This window comes from Elephantulus edwardii, unplaced genomic scaffold (assembly GCF_000299155.1).
Source record: "Elephantulus edwardii isolate Elephantulus edwardi_28Jun2011 unplaced genomic scaffold, EleEdw1.0 scaffold00184, whole genome shotgun sequence".
Classification (NCBI taxonomy): domain Eukaryota; kingdom Metazoa; phylum Chordata; class Mammalia; order Macroscelidea; family Macroscelididae; genus Elephantulus; species Elephantulus edwardii.
In genome coordinates this window covers 6,093,190-6,110,906 of record NW_006399934.1, presented here as the reverse complement: position 1 = coordinate 6,110,906, position 17,717 = coordinate 6,093,190, and the positions used below count along the sequence as shown (strand labels likewise).

Here is a 17,717-nt window from a genome sequence, read left to right as displayed (position 1 = left end):
AAGGTATGGAGATAGGACACATCCCTGGTGTACACCCTTCCCAATTGCACCCTCACATGAAAAAGAAAACTAAACAAGCCCAAGAACAAGATTGTTGGGTTTTGTGGCCTATTTCCAAGGTTGGGGATTGGATCTGAAAATCAATCAAGATACAGTGGTGCTGGAGGGGAAAAAAAGGAAAAGGGAAGAACTGACTAAGACAAGTATATTAGAGAGAAAAGACAGGCACTTTTCAGGGCCTCTTTATTCATTGTTCAACTTTCTTGTCTAACAGCCTGGAAAAGATCAGCTCTCTGTGTAGCCTGATATTTTGAAGTTGTAAGAACGCTCAGAGCACCTGTAATATTCTTTCTTAACGAGTGACACAAACAATTAAGTGACCCATTATTAAAGGATATGTTATCATTTGGACCCACTCAGTAATTCCAGAGACAGGCCTGGTGAATGGTTTCTGAAAGAAAATCTTATGGACCTGTTCTACTCTTCTCACACTCCGAGTTAAAGACGTGTGTTACGAGTTGAATCAGTCCAGCAACCAACCAAAGCTGCTTCTTAGATTGCTAGTCTGAGTTCCTTTTATCTTGATTTTTAAAACATTTTCCACTTTATTTTACTATCGTTTAGTCAGCTGCCTAAAATCTGCCTTCAATGGTGGTACGAATAAACACATAATTAGAAGCACACCATTTAACAATCACTGTGTTTAACTCAATCTTTGAGAAAGGTATTTCTTTTTTTTCCTATAATTATATTTTATTAATTTTCATAAACATTTACAGAGATTTTGGGTTTCCATTCATTCATTGTTGCACTATTCTCTCTACCCTCCTCCCAGTTTGTTCTTGTCCAAATGCCACAGTGCTTGTCAAAGCCAGTTCTGATTAATCTTCTTTGTCAGTGTGTCCTTTGCCATTCCCTATCACTCCTCCCTGAGAGAGACTTCACCCTGAGTCATAAGGAAAAGGGGATGGCGTATTCTCTTAGCTACTTCCTGCTGAAAAGGGACGCTGTGGGTTTCAGGGTGAAGATCTTCTCTCACTACTCTAAAGGGCCCCTTTGGCAGTAGGAAACACATAGACTATTATGGAGATTGATTTTGGAATTTAGATGCACTCTTATTGATTGTGCTTGGTTGTACATGTTCATATCCTTGAAGATGTATCATGGAGGTGTTGCAACCTAGAAGACACAAATTTGACTAACAAGTTATAAGTACATGAGTCAAAAATTATGGAAAAGTAAAAGAAAAGATTCTTTCATTGTTTTACCAACCCTCCCCCAGGTCCCCTCCACCATGTAGCCCTCGCTCTAGACTCCTGTGATGACAGAAATACCTAGTTATATATCTCTTTTAAACCATTTTCTCCCTCCTCTGTTTCAGTGCAGTATACATTATTGAACCCATCTTACTCAGTCTCTCCCCAACCCCAAGGACAGTCCCATTCTACAACAGTGGCATCATCATGTAATATTTGTCCTTTTGTGACTGGGGTATTTCACTCAGCATAATGTTCTCCAGAGTCAACCATTTTGAATAATATTGCATGAGTTCCTTGTTTTTTAATGCAGCATAGTATTCCATTGTGCGAATATACCACAGCTTCTCTAGCCATTCGTTTGTTGATGGGGAGAAAGGTATTTCTGTTTTGAGGTTTAAGGAAGAAAAAGCAGTTGAGAGATGAAGTAGCCTGTTGAACATGGTGTAACCTAAATGAGCTAAATATGACACTCTCACCGATCTATATTATAGTAAGAGTGAAAATGATGACATAAAAATGGCTAACGTTCATTCAACTGTTAGCGTATTCTAGGGATTATTCAAAAATTTCACTTGCATTATTTCAGGTATAGATTATACTTGTCTCTTTCTCTAAACATCTTGTCATCTGTACTCCTTGAGAGCATTTATCATAACGCCTATTCAAACATTAGTATCATAATGTCCCGTTTGTTGTCTGTCTCTCCTTTCTGAAGTGTAAACCTTCCTACCACTACAAACTCAGAGTCTGGAAGAAGGCCTGGCTCAAGATAAATTTTCAAAACCTATTAGTTGAGTAAATTTTGTGCCTGGTTTTCTTAGGATGTGGGGGAAATTAGAGCAGAAACTTTGAAGATGCAGGACAACCCCCCCCCAACCCCCCTTCCAGGAGATTGATTACATCTCCTTTTATAGGAATATTTTAGAAATATGGTTGTTCGAATCCACCAGATGTTTTGCTGGAGAAGGAGGGGCACTCTCCTCCTGTACCAGTCAGATCCGATTTGACGGGTACACACACAAAAATAATACATTTTTTAAAAAAAGAAATATGGTTGGTTGGTGATTTGATTCAACTCCTAACATGTCTATGACTGAGAGCGCGAGCAGAGTAGAACAGTTCCATAGGATCTCCTTTCGGAATGTATTTTAGAAATAATTGCTTGGATTACTTTATACAGTGACAGGAGCATCTTTTCCTATGAAATTAAAGGCAGAAATATCCATGAATCAAATTAAAAGGGATATGGATAGAATTTGGAATAGAGAAAAGGCACAGAAAAAGAATTGTAAAAGGAAAGTATGAGGCATTTTTGCTAGTACATCTGCATACCATTCTAGGTAATACAAGAAAAGTGGTATTATTAGGAACCTGGGTGATTTAGAATGCCTAAAACATACACAACGATGAATCCAATGAATGTGGAGGGTGGAGGAGGAGGATAGGGAACTTCATATAAAAATAAAGGCTATGAAGAAAAGAGGTGAGGTAATCTAATGGGAAGTTGATAAGTGAGAACTGGGATTAGGATCTCATTATATAGAGAAGCCATAAAGCAAACAAGTCACATGTTTGTATGAAGTGAAAATGGAATTTGGTCATTGTTACGGTCATATCGTTAAATAAATCCAAATCAGTTTCATTTACTGAGTTTTGGGAAAATAAAATATCAAGGTCTCATCTATCTGATTTCTAATTTTTTTCTATTTTTTTTTTAATTTCTAATTTTTTTCGGTCAATTATGTTGCTTCAATATAATCGTGTCCCTAGAAGAATTTAATAGTGTTTTTGTTTTTTAACATGAACATATTCCCTCCCCTCCTCTCTCTTTTGCTTATTATCTCTTACCCCTCTAAGGTTGATTATAATACTCTTTCTGTGCTCTGCACTAATCAGGAAATGTCTACAGTATGTCAATCAGAGGAACTTATACAAAAAAATTTGTATGATTGTTACAAAGGAAATACATTTTAGATTTAAACTGTGACAACACAAATCAGGATCGAAGACCAGGTGTTATGGAAGTCACCCTCAATTAGGTTAGGGTTTTTTTCCCCCCTCAACGTTGTTGGCAAAACAACTGCCCCCTCTGAGGCTCGAACTCAGGACCTTCAGATTATGAGACTGACGCGCTGCCTACTGCGCTAAGGAGGCAGACAGAAAGCGTTCTTCGTGATGTATTTTTACCATTGAACTTCAGTTTGACAAATACTTTGATTTCATGGTTCTTGACGACGTTCATTTTAATTTTCTTAAAAAGTGTTCTCTAGAATGTATTAAATAGTGCACCAACTTCTAAGACCCGAGTGAGAAAAAAAAATATTGCTCCTCCTTTTGACTTCTAACTGATCAGATGGAAAATTAAAAAAAATTTCCTGCCCAGAAAACTTGCACCCCCATCCCTACCCTCACCCCCATGTTCATTTTGCTGTGAGTCATTATTCTTTTCCCCTTTATAGCCAACCTTTGCTATCAGCATATTAAACACCAGGGCAAGTTTGCTACTAAACAACAGCAAACTTCATTTGACCCCACACGTCGGTTCCCAGCTCTCAGTTTATCTTATTTTCTTCCTTCACAAACGTCTGGAGTCATTTGTTCTCACTGTAGAGAAGAAAATGCAATCCCAATTTCCACTTTTACACTGACTGCAACTTTCCTCGGGTTTGACAAAGTCGAAAATGTTCTTGGGAGTGTGAGAACTCAAAGTTTAACAGAACAAGGTTGTTTTGGTGCAGCTCTTGGGCATGTACTAGCATATGAACAGGCGGAGAAAAGTCTCATCTTTTGGAAAACTTCCACATATTATGAAAATTGGTGCTTAATTTTTCAGACACAGAGGACTGGAGAAAGTATCAACATTTGTCTGACAGCTTTAACTCCTCCAAAATCAGGACTTAGAGCAACTTAAGAACTCTAATGCCTAGTTGCTGGACAGTGCAAATTCAGTGCACGTTTGCAAAACCAGGGGTTGGAGGTGACACCTCTGTGGCACCACGGGAGAAAGTCCTGGTGATCTACTTCCAAGGAGGTTACAACCAATAAAACCTTATGCAACAGTTTCACTCTCTAACACATCACCACGAGTCAGAATCAGTTTGAAGGCAAATTTGGTCGTTTTTTTCTTCTTCTTCTTCTTCTTTTTTTTTGTGTGGTGGTTTTGTTTTCCTTTTTGGTTAGGGCATAGATTTTCTGGCACCCTTAGTTACTGGCACTGTTTCCCCTTGTCTGCGGCTGATGGCAGCCTTGCTTGATTTTCTGTTCAGTCATGAATCATTCAGTGTTGCATCATTCCCAGCGATGTGAATCAAATGTGTAATGTAAGCTCGTCTAAGTCGTGAGGGTAAACAGGCCTTCTTTCTTCTGCCTTTGTTTGTATAGAGACAGTGTTAAATTTTATTTTGTTTTTCAATATTCTGCTTATTTAACCTTGTTTTCCAAGAATTCAGATAATGACAAAATGATCACAGTGCTAATGTCGGCATGATCCAGGTGCCTCTGAAAACATAGAATTGACTTTATCTTAATGACAGATGGACATACATATGTAAAGGAATTTCTTGTTGTGACATGTTTTTGTGTCGAGTATAACTCATAGTGACGTTATAAACAGCAGATCTGAACCCTGTCATATTCTATGACATCCTCATTATCTCTAACCTACTTGAGCCCATTGCTACAGCCACTATGTCAATCCACTTGTCTTCTTCTCTTTTGCTGACTTTTCTTAGCATGATTTCTCCTTCTAAAGAACAGCCTCTCCTAACAATATGCTCAGAGTGTGAGACAAAACTTTGTCACCTCAAAGAAGCACTCTGTCTGCACTTTTCCTATGACATACCTGTTTGTTCTTTTTATATTTAGTATTCTTCTCCAATACTACAACTCAAAGGCATAAATTTCCTCCACACTCCCTGCCTCTGTCATCTTTATTCATTGTCCAGCTGTCAGACACATAGTAAACAATTGAAAAGACCACAGCCCAAGTCAGGCACACTTTAGTCTTCAAACCCATGCCATTGCTCTTCAGAAATTTGAAGAGGCCCTGACTGCAGACTTGCCCAATGCAACACATTTCCTGATCTCCTGACTGCTATAGTGGACCAAGGGTGTTGATTTTGGAACCAAGGAAGATGAAGTTAATGACAATTTCAATATTTTCTCCATCCACCAGCCCAGTGATGAGAATTTCTATCTTCTTAATGTTGAGATGTAATCTCAGTGGGGCTGGATGGTAAGAAATCAAAAAAAGAACAAACTGCACAAGGTGCAAAAAAGACTTAGAGATTGGGCATGATGGCGAAAGGGCTGGAAGAGCATATACAGAAACTGTATCTCACAATTCTGGAACAAGACAGAAAAGAAAATGAAATAAATTGTTATATAGACTAGGAGACCCATCCAGGAGGGTTAGATATGAATCTGTTGCAATTGACTAATTGCAACAAATTTAAAACTTTGCTTTGCTAGTAAGTAAAATACTGAGTATTCCATGTCCCATGCTTGTGAGATGTTCTTTTTATGTTTTTAATTTTGAAAAAATTTATTATGATTTGAGTGGGAGTTCACAAAGCAAATTACTTTTTCATTCAACCACACATATTTTGTTTCATACCATTAGTTATAATATGCAAAATGTAACAGCAGTTTCCCCACCTTCTCCTTGTAATTCTCATATCAATTAATCCTCTACCCTACCACTTTCAACAAATTTAGAAGACAACTGCCTGGCCAACCAAGTGGAAAAAACACAATCCAAAAAAAGGTGAGCCAGCAGAGTGTGGAATTATAGAACAAGTCATTAACATCATATGTAAGTAAAATCCTGCCAAAGATTACTTGAAAACAGCTGAAACAGTCCACAGACAGGGAACTTTTAGAAATTCAAGCTGGATTCAGAAGAGGCTGTGGAATGCGGAATATCATTGCTGATGTCAGATGGAACTTGATTGAAAACAAAGACTACCACAGAGATGCTTTCTTGTGTTTTATTGATGATGGCATTTCTTGTGTTTTATTGGTGATGGCATTTCACTGTGTGGATTATAACAAAATATGGCTAACAATGAGATACTGAGACAGAGAACTGCCAGAAGGTCCAGCTGGGTTTAGAAGAGGCCATGACATCAAGAATATTATCATTGCTGATGTCAGATGGATTCTGGCTGAATACAGAGCATATAAGAGGAATGACTATTTCTGCTTTACTGACTGAACAAAGGCATTGAACTGTGTGGATCATAAAAAATTATGGCTAACTTTGAGAAGCATTGGAATCCCAGAACACTTTACTCATGCAAACCCTATACCTAGATCTAGACACTGTTGTGTGAACAGAGCAAAGAAACACTACAAGGTTTAAACTTAAGAAGGGTGTGCATCAGAGTTGTATACCTATTCAATCTGTATGCTGAGCAAGCAATTTGAGAAAATGACTTTGTGAAGAAGACTGTGGTATCAGGATCAGAGGAAGACTCACCAACAACCTGCATTATGCAGATGACACAGCCTGAGTTGCTGAATGTGTTGTTGATTGCCTTCGAGTTGAGCACGACTCATAGTGACCCTATGAATAAAAGGCCTGAAGCCCCTCTACAACTATTGACATTTATGAAAGGTCATAGAGTTTCCGGAAGCATGTTGTTTAGGAAGCCGATGCCGCACTGGCTGCTGAAAGTGAGAAGGACTTAAAACTCTTGCTGCAGAAGATCAAAGAGGTCAACATGAATTACATCTCAATGTCAAGAAAACAAAAATTCTCACCACTGGACCACTAGGCAATATTTTGATAGATGGAGAAAAGATTGACATTGACTATGACTTACTTGGATCCACAATCAGCACTCTTGGTACCACCAGCAAGGAGATTAAGAAATGTATTGCAATGAGGAAGTCTACAGACAGGGACTTCTCCAAATTATTAATGTCAATTTGAAGAGTAAAGTGTGCCTGATTCAGGCCCTGGTCATTTTAATCACTTGCTATGTATGCATCTGAGAACTGGACAAGGAATAAGGATAACACAAAAATAACCGATGCCTTTTGAGAAGGATACTGACTATCCCATGGACTGTCAAAAGAACAAACAAGAAGCTTTATCACCTTTGCAGCCAGGGTCTGTCATCATCTCTGCAGTCCAGAGTGGGGAGTGGGCTGGAGAGGAAGAGGGAGGGTCGAGGCCCCTCCACTCTGCGAATTTGGGGCTAAGGCCTTGCGTGTGTGTGTGTGTGTGTCGGGGTGTACTAGGCAAAGCACCATCCTGGAGACTCCTGGGAGAACACAGGGGCACCAGTCGTTTAAGAACTAGGAGATCCAGCCCAGCCTGATATTAAGCAGATCAGACTCACCTTACTGGGCAGACGGGGAGTTGTGCCCACATTTCCATCCGAGACAACCTCGAGGACAAGTCTCATTTCTTCCAGTTTCCTCCATTACCACTCCCAAGTTTCCTTTTGTAGTATTTTCTTAAGTTTTAGTCTCGTATTTTTATTTATTTACTTATTTTTTAATGTTCGCCCCATCCTTTGCTCCATGCTCAAGTTTTGCGTTCACTGAGAGATGCCCTCATCAGCTGGTGCCCTAAACCATTCCTTAGAGGCTTAGTATCCTAGAGAGATCTCTGCCTTTCCCAAGGCAGCAAGGCAACAAATTTACTGTACTGAGCTTTCCAGGTATTCAGGGTGACGGGTACATGGGATCACTTCATATGTTTATTATTTTATAGCTGCACGTGGGCCAACAATTACCTTAAAATAAAACCCAAGGTTAGTAATTAGAGGAAAATGATAATGATAACAACAACAACAAGAAGAACAACAATTATTAATATAACAACAACAATTATTAATATAACAACAACAATAATAAAATTTGAGCAGTCAAAGAATTTGGGGGGGTGACACCTGAAGGAGACTCAAGTTCAAGGTCCAAAAGAAGAGAGTTTTAGAAATGATTATAGTCAGTAGATTAGCATGTTGTTGTTGTTGTTGTTATGTGCCGCCGAGTCGTTTGCGACTCATAGCGACCCTATGTATAACAGCCCTAAACTGTGCTCTGTTCTGTGCCAGTCGCACTGCCTCTGACACACCCATCCCGATTACCCCAGTCACTGAATCAATCCACCTCATAGAGGGCCTTCCCCTCTTGCGCCATCCTTCCACCCGCCCAAGCATGATGTCCCTCTCCAAGGACTTGTCCCTCCTTGCAACAGCTCCGGCATCTGACAGTAAGAAGTGGTCATCCTTTGGTGAGACTGGACAGCAGACTCTCAGCTGGTGAAACGAGGAAGAGTTAGCAAACACCGCCTCGCACTGTCCTTGTGTTTAGTGACTCAGGCATTTTGTAGTTTGAAGAGAAATAAGACATGAGGGCAGGAAGGGAAATAGATGAAGCATTGTCTTTATCCAGAGATCCAAACGGTTAATTAGCTGTGGGAGATGAGAGAAAACTTTTTGTCTGAGTAAGATGCAAGAAGGTGGGGACAAATAAATAAACAGGAAAAGGGGGTGAGGAAAAATTCTTTGAATCAGTACTCAGTTCCCTCAATATGATCAATAGTACCTCCTGAATTCTTAATTATGGTGGCTCCCAGTTCCAAGAAGCTTTCCCTCAGCTTCCCTGCCCTGCCTTTTCCCTTCTCTTGAAAGTAATTTACTAGTTACTTACTCAACAAATACTTCCTGAGGAAATATCGGATCGAAAGGATAATACTTTTCTTCATATTGTGCTGCATTGAAAAAGTCTGCTGTCAAGGACCTCTCCAAAATACTAAGGAGTGATGGTATCAATTTAAGGTGTATCTGATTCCAGATACAGTTTTCCAATCGTTTGCATGCATCTGATAGTTAGACAAAGAATAAAGATGATAGAAGAGTTGATACCTTTGAGTTATGATGTTGGAGAAGAGTACTGAATATTCCATGGACTGCAAAAAAAAATGAACAGATAGGGCTTTTAGAAACCGCAGCCGGGATGTTCCTTGGAGGCAAGGATGGTGAAGTTTTGTCTCACATACTTTGGACATTTTGCAAGGAGGGGCTATTTCCTTGGAAAGGGACATCATATTTGGAAAGGTGGAGGGTCAGCAAGCGGGAGGAAGCTCTCTAACGAGATAGATTGACAGTGACTGCAGCGAGGTGCTCAAGTGTATCAGAGATGGTGAGAATGGTACAAGGTAAGACAGGTTTCAGCTCTGTTGTTGATAGGGTCGCTAGCAGTTGTACTCGACTCAATTGCACCCAACAACAACAACAACAACAACAACAACAACATTCCTCATAGCAAACTTCTCTCTTCCCATTATCAATCTGGATATGGAAAGAGAGAAGATTCCCTTTGTCAAGAAAAGCAGGTGGGAAATAAGATTAGAGGGAGAACGAAGTCAATAAAGTAGAAATGAACAAGAGAAAAGAGAATCAGTTAGATTTTGTCATTTTGAATCTTAAGGTTGTTGGTACAACTTAATGAAGCTTAGGTAGCTTTGGAAAAATAGTAACAGAATCTAAACCAAGAAAATGAAATATTACCCAGCATTACAAGGAAGGGAAACTGATTCTCCGTTAGCAAGTTTGGTCCTTTTCTTTCGCGTTAAGGGAATACACGCATAGCAACAAAAACATAAATGAATTATTTTGGTTACAAATTTCAAAAGTAGGCATCTGCCGAAACCCGGGATCGAACCAGGGACCTTTAGATCTTCAGTCTAACGCTCTCCCAACTGAGCTATTTCGGCTCCGCCCAGGAACGCTTTGAAACAATGTATAATGAGTTTATTTGTTCAATCTTTTTATCTCCTTGAAAGTATCTAATTACTAGGCAAATAAATACATTTTACTTGAATCCACGCAAACGCCCAAGGAAAGACTAGCCAAAGATATCTAAAGGTTTTTGTTAGGCAATTGTATTCGCAAAAAACCTCTTTAAAGAAAAGATGTAATTTTGAGAACTAAGGTGTACCTGACCCAAGTGTTTTGGTAGCCTCAAACGCATGGGAAAGCCTGAAAACGAATGAGGAAGATCAAAGACTTTATTGCATGGAATTATAGCAAAGGATATGGAACACATGGTCTACTAGGAGAACTAACAAAATATGTTCTGGAAGAAGTACAGCCAAAGTGGTCTTTAGAAGGGAGCATGGCAAGACTTCATGTTAGGATTTTGGGCATGTTAGCAGGGACCAGTTACTGGGTAAAATTTTTTTGCTTGGTAAAATAGAGGGTCAGTGAAGGAGAGGAAGACCTTCAACCTGGAAGCTTGACATAGTGGTTGCAACAATGGGGCCTGCCAAAGCAGTGAGTGTGTGAGGTGGTGCAGAATCCAGCAATGTTTCGTGCCTGGGATCAGTGAGTTGACATGAACTTGGTGGTACCTAATAGTAGCAACTCAGTAAAAACCATGACAAGCACATTGAGGGACACTGGATACGTTTAAAAAAAATAGTTTCTAGAACCGGCCCTCCGCCCAAGTTTCTATTTTCAAACAGGGAAAAAGATAATTAAATTAGTGAGATTGATGATTTATAATTAGATTATATTTAATGCGAATTACATAAATTTTATAATTTGTATCCAATTGAATCCCCTGATTTAGGGTAGAGCAGGACGTTCCACACAGCTACATATTCCATTAATTACTCTTTGTTACTGCCAAATATTCTCTAGTCTTGCTTTTATTTTTTGTTACAGAATGTGAGATTGATGTATGTTATTTGCTGTTGTTAGGTATCATTAAATCAAGCGCAATGCAAATCTCCTTAGACTGGAAATGTAATATTCACCTCATAAGAATATTTCAGAAACTATCACTCACATTCCCTGGTGGTCTAGTGGTTAGGATTCGGCGCTCTCACCGCCGCGGCCCGGGTTCGATTCCCGGTCAGGGAAGTACATTTTGTAGAAACCTGTGACTGACTCACAGGGAAATAAAACGAAACTTAATTCTTTTCATTTCTTTCCTTCTCGGTATAAAGGAAATTTAAATTTTAGTTTTCACATGAAGCATTTTCTATTTAGAAAGTTTGGTATTTTAATTGTAAATGATAAACCACGGCTATTTTCAATAAAAACCCGGCGTTTCACGAGCGTCGGGAACTCATTAATCCAACTCACTTGGGTAATTCGATGAGAGGGAAATTTAGGAGGAAATAGCTCCATGCTTCGAAAGTTCACTGTTGAATGTGTTTGCGAAGCCACGAAAACATCAGTTTTGTAGCACTTTTCCGGCTCTGAATTGTTCTCAGTTCCTGTAGCTCGCGCACAGCGGCGCGGACTGAAACCCTGCACCGAAAGCGCTTCCCGCACTGCTGTTCTCTCTAGCGCCCCCACCTGTTTTCAGTTATGTTATCCTTTCCCTGGGTTTTCCTAAGAGTCAGGAAAAGAAGTTTTATCAAAGAACTGTGGAAAACTGAGAGCACACAAACGATGTATTCTGAATATTTGAGAATCTTACTAGTAACTATTTTTTTTGGGGGGGGCAAACAAACTTTGCTGTTCTGTGAATTGGCTTTTGACGATGATTGCTAATAGAAATTTTCTTCTTAATTACTCTAAATAGCAGCCACAGCTAGGTTATTATTTTCTTACGTCTTACAAATTTTGATGTGCATATGATCTCTTTTGATGTTTCCAAACAAAGATTATGATGCCTTGATTTTACATTAAGAAAAGATTTGTACAGAATGTTTTTATACTTCTGGTAAACGAAATCTTTTCTAATTAATTATGCAGTCTTCCTTCTTGCCATCCGCTTCTCCAATTTCCAAAATTTTTTCAAACTGGTAATCTTCTTGTCATCTTGCCAGTAGGATAAATTCAAGACATTTTGCTTTGACACAAGCATATAAGTAATTTGTAAAAATCTCTAGATATACTGCAACTATTCTGTTCCTTTCTGTGTAAAGTTTCACAAGAAATCAATCTTCTGGACTTCGTGGTGTTACTTCCTGAACACTACCCTCTTTACCTCAAGCTGTTTTGTCTCCAAACTGAGTTTAGAAGAGGACTATTAGGAATGTGCCTAAATCACTAAGAATCATCATTAAGAATATAATTGCCAACGTCAAATGGGTCTTGGCTGAAAGCAAAGAGTACCAGAAAGTTGTCTATTTGTGTTATATAGAAAACACAAAGGCATTTATTTGACAGTGTGGATTACGAAAAATTGTGCCTAACCTTTAGAAGAAAGAGAATCCCAGAACATCTGATTGTGTTGATGAGAAACCTATACTTGGACCAAGGAAGCTGTAAGAACAGAACAAGGAAACACTGGAGGGTTCAAAATCAAGAAATGAGTGTGTCAGCGATGTTTCCTTTCCCCATAACTTTTCAATTTATATGCAGAACAGCACATTTTGGAGGCTGGACTTGCTGAAGAGGAATGTGGCATCAGGGCTGGAGGAAGACTCATCTGCATTATGCAGATCACACAACCTTGCTCTCCAAAAATGAGAACTTGAAACACTTGCTGCAGAAGATCAGGAAGTGCAGTCTTCAATATGGATTGCATCTCAACACAAAGAAAACAAAGAATCTCACCACTGGGCTAATTAGCAGCATCATAAAAGATGGAGAAGACATTGAGGTTGTTAACAATCTCATCCTACTTGGATCCACAGTCAACACTCTTGGCACCAGCAGTCAGGAAATCAAAAGATGAATTGCTTTAGGAAAGTCTGCTGTCAGGGTCATCTCCATAATACTAAAGAGCAACGATGTCTCTCTAGAGACCAAGGTGTGTCTGATCTAGGCCAGGGACCTTGCAATTGCTTGCTATGCATCTGAGACCTGAACAAATACTAAGGATAACAGAAGAAGAATTGATACTTTTGTGGTGCTTGAGAAGTGTACTGAACACACCATGAACTGCCAAGAGAACAAACAGGCATGCCCTTGATAGGGTAAAATCCGGTTGCTCCTCGGAGACAAGGTTTCTGAAGCTCCATCTCACATAATTTGGGCATGTTGTCAGGAGGTTCCAGTCCTTGGAGAAGGACATGATGCTTGAAAAAGTTGGCGCAGGAGAGGAAGAGACTGGTGACATGGATTGACACAGTAACTGGGCACAGGAGTGTTACATTTGGTGAGACTGGTTCGGGATAAGGCAAGGTTCTACCAGTATGAGTCAAAGTTGACTCTATGGCATATATCAACAAGATAGGATAGCAAGGAACTTTGGTTTCATTTCTTTGGTTGTTATTGTTATGTGCCATCGAGTCCCCTATGTACAACAGCCCTAAAACTTGCTCTATCCCTTGCTAATCTTATTATCTCCGACGCACCTACCCCCATTACCTCAGTCACTGAATCAATACATCTCATAGAGGGTCTTCCTTTTCTGCGCTGTCCCCCCACCCTCCCACCTCGCCAAGGACTAGTCCCTTCTTGCAACATGTCCAAAGTATGTCAGATGAAGCTTCAGAATCCTTGTCTCCAAGGAGCAGCCTGGTTTCACCCTCTCTAGGATGAACTTGTTTGTTCTTCTAGTAGCCCATGGCATATTTAACACTCTTCTCCAGCACCACAGCTCAAAGGCATCAATTCTCCTTCTATCATCCCTAGCCATTGTCCAGCTTTCTGATGCATAGCAAGTAATTGCAAAAATTATGGCCTGGATCAGGTACACTTTAGTCTCTGACATCATTGCTCTTGAGGACTTTGGAGAGGTCTCTGACAGCAAACTTTCCCAGTGCAATTCATCTTTTTGTTTCCTGGTTGCTAGTACCAAGAGTGTTGATTGTGGAGCCACAAGCAAACTAATGCTGTTAACAATCTCAATCTCTTCACCATCTATCATGATGCTGTCAATTGGCCTAGAGGTGAGAATCTTTGTTTTCTTGACATTGAGCCTCAATCCATATTGAAGACTGCAGTCCTTGATCTTCTGCAGCAAGTGCTTCAGGTCCTCCTCAGTTTCGCAAGCAGAGTTGTGTCATCTGCATAACGCAGATTGTTGATGAGTCTATCTTCAATCCTGATACCACATTTCTCCTTGAACAGACCAGCTCTCAGGATAATCTGTTCCTCATATAGATTAAAAAGGTATGAAGACAGGACACATCCCTGGCATACACCCTTCCCAGTTTTGAACTATGAAGTGTTTCCTTGCTCTGTTCTTACGACTGCTTCCCATTCTTCTCAGTCCGCCACAGTCTTAATGGGACCCTTGAATATTCTTTATGTCTAATTAAAGTAGACATAATCTGATTCCAGTATGTAATTCTGAAAATTATCTGCTCCCCAGCCTTTTAGGGATGAACTCGTTCACTGGGTGAGCACGGAGCGGGGGCGTGGGGGGTGGGTGAAGTTGTGTAGGCCGCACAGGATGGAGCAAGGTTCTGATCTGTTGTTCATAGGTTTGTCAGGAGTCGTAGTTGACTCACGGCACACAACAACAACAACAACAACACCCCACCCATTAATATTTTAGTGGAGCAGGTTCTGTTCCTTCATCAGGTTGCTATTTGATTTCTAGCAAGGACCGAGTGTTCTGTCACCTTGTCGGTGTTCCCTGGAAATGGCGGTTTCTGATGGTGGGTGTTGGGGGTTTACTCTTTTTCATATGATTCCTTTAGCCAAGGCACTCGAACTCTCATTTGCCTGAGGGACATGGTGACAAAGGAGAGGGCTTTCGGGTTTCCCGGTCTTCTGAGCAGACTCCCAGCAGTGGTGAGGGTAAGCGTCCAGGAGTTAGGCTGGGTGGTGGCCCATTGCCAGACACATGGCCTCGAAGTGTGCTGGATCTTTAAATTGCAGAGAAAAGAAGACAACTACACAGATACGAGGCGAAGAGACAACATTTACTCATAAAAGAGAAGGGGAAAATACCGAACAAGAAGGTGGTAGCGTGGCCGAGCGGTCTAAGGCGCTGGATTAAGGCTCCAGTCTCTTCGGGGGCGTGGGTTCGAATCCCACCGCTGCCAAAGTATTTTTCTGACTCTCCCATACTTTAAACCCACTGGGGGCGGATTCTCACAACCTCGACAAAGTGGCCTCTTTCTTCCTCCCCTTTTCTGCCTTGTATTTCAAGGGGTCAGGGATAATTCAAGGAAGAATCGCTCCAGGAACTGTGCCTATCACAAATTATTAGCTCAACAAATTTCTCCTTTATTGAGGGAGAAATACATTCTAGGAGCAGTGAAAGCAGAAATAAGCACCACATTTAAAAAAAAAAAAGTTTTTCATACCACTCACTCTCTTATTCCAAAGTCTGAATCGTTGTCAGGCTCCTGGAATTCACTTGTAACATAAGATAGGTCCTACTCAGCCCTGAGAATTATTTTCGGCATCAGCTGTTGTTTTCCACTTCTGCCAGCTGACCGCAGAAAACCTCTCCGTTTAGAATCCGCATCAAAGGAATCAAAGCACAAACAAATCTGTCTTGGGAAAAGTCCAGGAGCCAGAACGGTCTTTGGAAGGAAAGAGGATGAGACGTGGTCTCATCTACTTGGACGTGTTGTCAGGAAAGGGAAACTCCCTGGAGAGGATCAGTGAAAACTAGCGGACCCCTCAACGAGCTGGATTGACACAGTAATTGCAACAATGGGCTCATCAAATACAGTAAAAACTGTGAGGCAAGGAACGTGCAATTTTTTGTTCAGTTGTAGATACACAGGGGCTCACCTGCTGGATGGTTCCAAATAAGAGCTACAGGCTTTGGTTTGTTTCCTCCTAAAAGCCGTTTTGCTTTCCCCTTCTCCCTCCTACCAACCCCAACAATAGAAATAGGGGTGATATGGAGGAAAACAAAGATTCTTACCCCTGGGCCAACTGGCAGCATCATTATGGATGGTGAAGAGATTGAGATAGTTAACAGTTTTAGTTTGCTTGGCTCCATAATCAACAGTCTTGGTGCCAGCACCCAGGGAATCAAGAGAAGAATTGCATTGGGAAAGTCAGCTGTCAGGGACCTCTCAAGAGTACTGAAGAGCAATGACGTCAGTCTGAAGACTAAGGTGCACTTGATCCAGGCCATAGTCTTTGCAATTGCATACTAGGAGTCAGAGAGCCGGACAATGACTTGGGATGATAGAAAGTGAATCGATGCCTTTGAGCTGTGGTGCTGGAGAAGACTGTTGAGTAAGTATACCATAGATTGCTAGGAGAACAAACAGGTTTGTCCTAGAGAGGGTGAAACCAGGATACTCCTTAGAGGCAAGGATTCTGAAGCGCCGTCTGGTATACATTGAGCATGTTGCAAGGAGGGACCAGTCCTTGGAGAAGAACGTTATGCTTGGGAGGGTGGAGGGACAGCACAGGAGAGGAAGACCCTAAAGGAGATGGATTGACTCCGTGATTGGGGTAATGGAAGTAGGTGTGCAGAGACAGTGAGGTTGGCATAGGATAAAGCATGGTTTAGGGTTCTTGTACATAGGGTTGCTATGAATAACACATGACTCGATGGCACATAACAACAACATGGAGAAAAACATCAGCACAGTGGGTCCCTGCTCTCATTAAGTTTAGTCTTGTGACGTTTACAAGCATCAAATAAATTATTGACTAAATATGATACCTGAGATGAGGAAATTATCGAACAATATCATTAATATCACGTGCAAGTAAGAGTCTGCTGAACATTATCCTAAAACGTTTGGAACAATATGCCAACAGAGAACTGTCAGACATGCAGGCTGGATTTAGAAGAGGTCATGGTACTAGGGATATTATAGCTAATGTTAGATGGATCTTGGCAGAAAGCAGAGAATACCAGAAGAATGTCTATCTGTGCTTCACTGACTATGCAAAGGTTTTTGACTGTGTGGATCACAACAAGCTATGGCTGACTGAGAAGAATGGGAATCCCAGAACATTTGATTGTGTTAATGCAAAACTTGGACCAAGAGGCAGTTGTCAGACCAGAGCAAGGACACACTACATGGTTCAAAATCAAGAAGGAGGTCCGTCAAGGATGTGTTTTGTCTCCATACCCTTTCAATCTATATACAGAACAGATCATCCGAGACACTGGGCCCTACAAGGAGGAATGTGGCATCAGGATTGGTGGAAGAATCATCAACAACCTGCGTTATGAGGAAGACAGAACCTTGCTTGATGAAACTGAGGAGGACCTGAAGCATATGCTGCAGAAGGTCAAGGATTGCAGCCTTCAATACGGATTGAAGCTCAACATCAAGAAAAAAAGATTCTCACCACTGGGCCAATTGACAGCATCAGTATGGATGGTGAAGAGATTGAGATGTTAACAGTTTTAGTTTACTTGGTCCACAGTCAACACTCTTAGTAACAGCAGCCAGAAAAACAAGAGACGAATTGCATTGGGAAAGTCAGGTGTCAGGGACCTCTCAAGAGTACTGAAGAGTAATGACATCAGGCTGGAAACTAAGGTGCGCCTGATCCAGGCTACAGTCTTCACAATTACGTGCTATGCATTGGGGAATTGGACAGTGAATAGGGATGATAGAAAGAGAATTGATGCCTTTGAGTTGTGGTGCTGGAGAAGAGT

The 17,717-nt window shown here is 40.7% G+C and overlaps 4 non-coding genes across 4 annotated transcripts; 2 read left to right on the top strand and 2 right to left on the bottom strand.

Annotated features, from left to right (window-relative positions):
- Window positions 1-3,340: 3,340 nt before the first annotated feature.
- TRNAM-CAU lies at window positions 3,341-3,413 on the bottom strand. Its single transcript has one exon. It is a non-coding gene; the product is annotated as a tRNA-Met (tRNA).
- A 6,504-nt stretch (window positions 3,414-9,917) lies between these two features.
- Window positions 9,918-9,990, bottom strand: TRNAF-GAA. The gene has a single exon. It is a non-coding gene; the product is annotated as a tRNA-Phe (tRNA).
- A 1,078-nt stretch (window positions 9,991-11,068) lies between these two features.
- Window positions 11,069-11,140, top strand: TRNAE-CUC. The gene has a single exon. It is a non-coding gene; the product is annotated as a tRNA-Glu (tRNA).
- A 3,952-nt stretch (window positions 11,141-15,092) lies between these two features.
- Window positions 15,093-15,174, top strand: TRNAL-AAG. The gene has a single exon. It is a non-coding gene; the product is annotated as a tRNA-Leu (tRNA).
- Window positions 15,175-17,717: the final 2,543 nt, after the last annotated feature.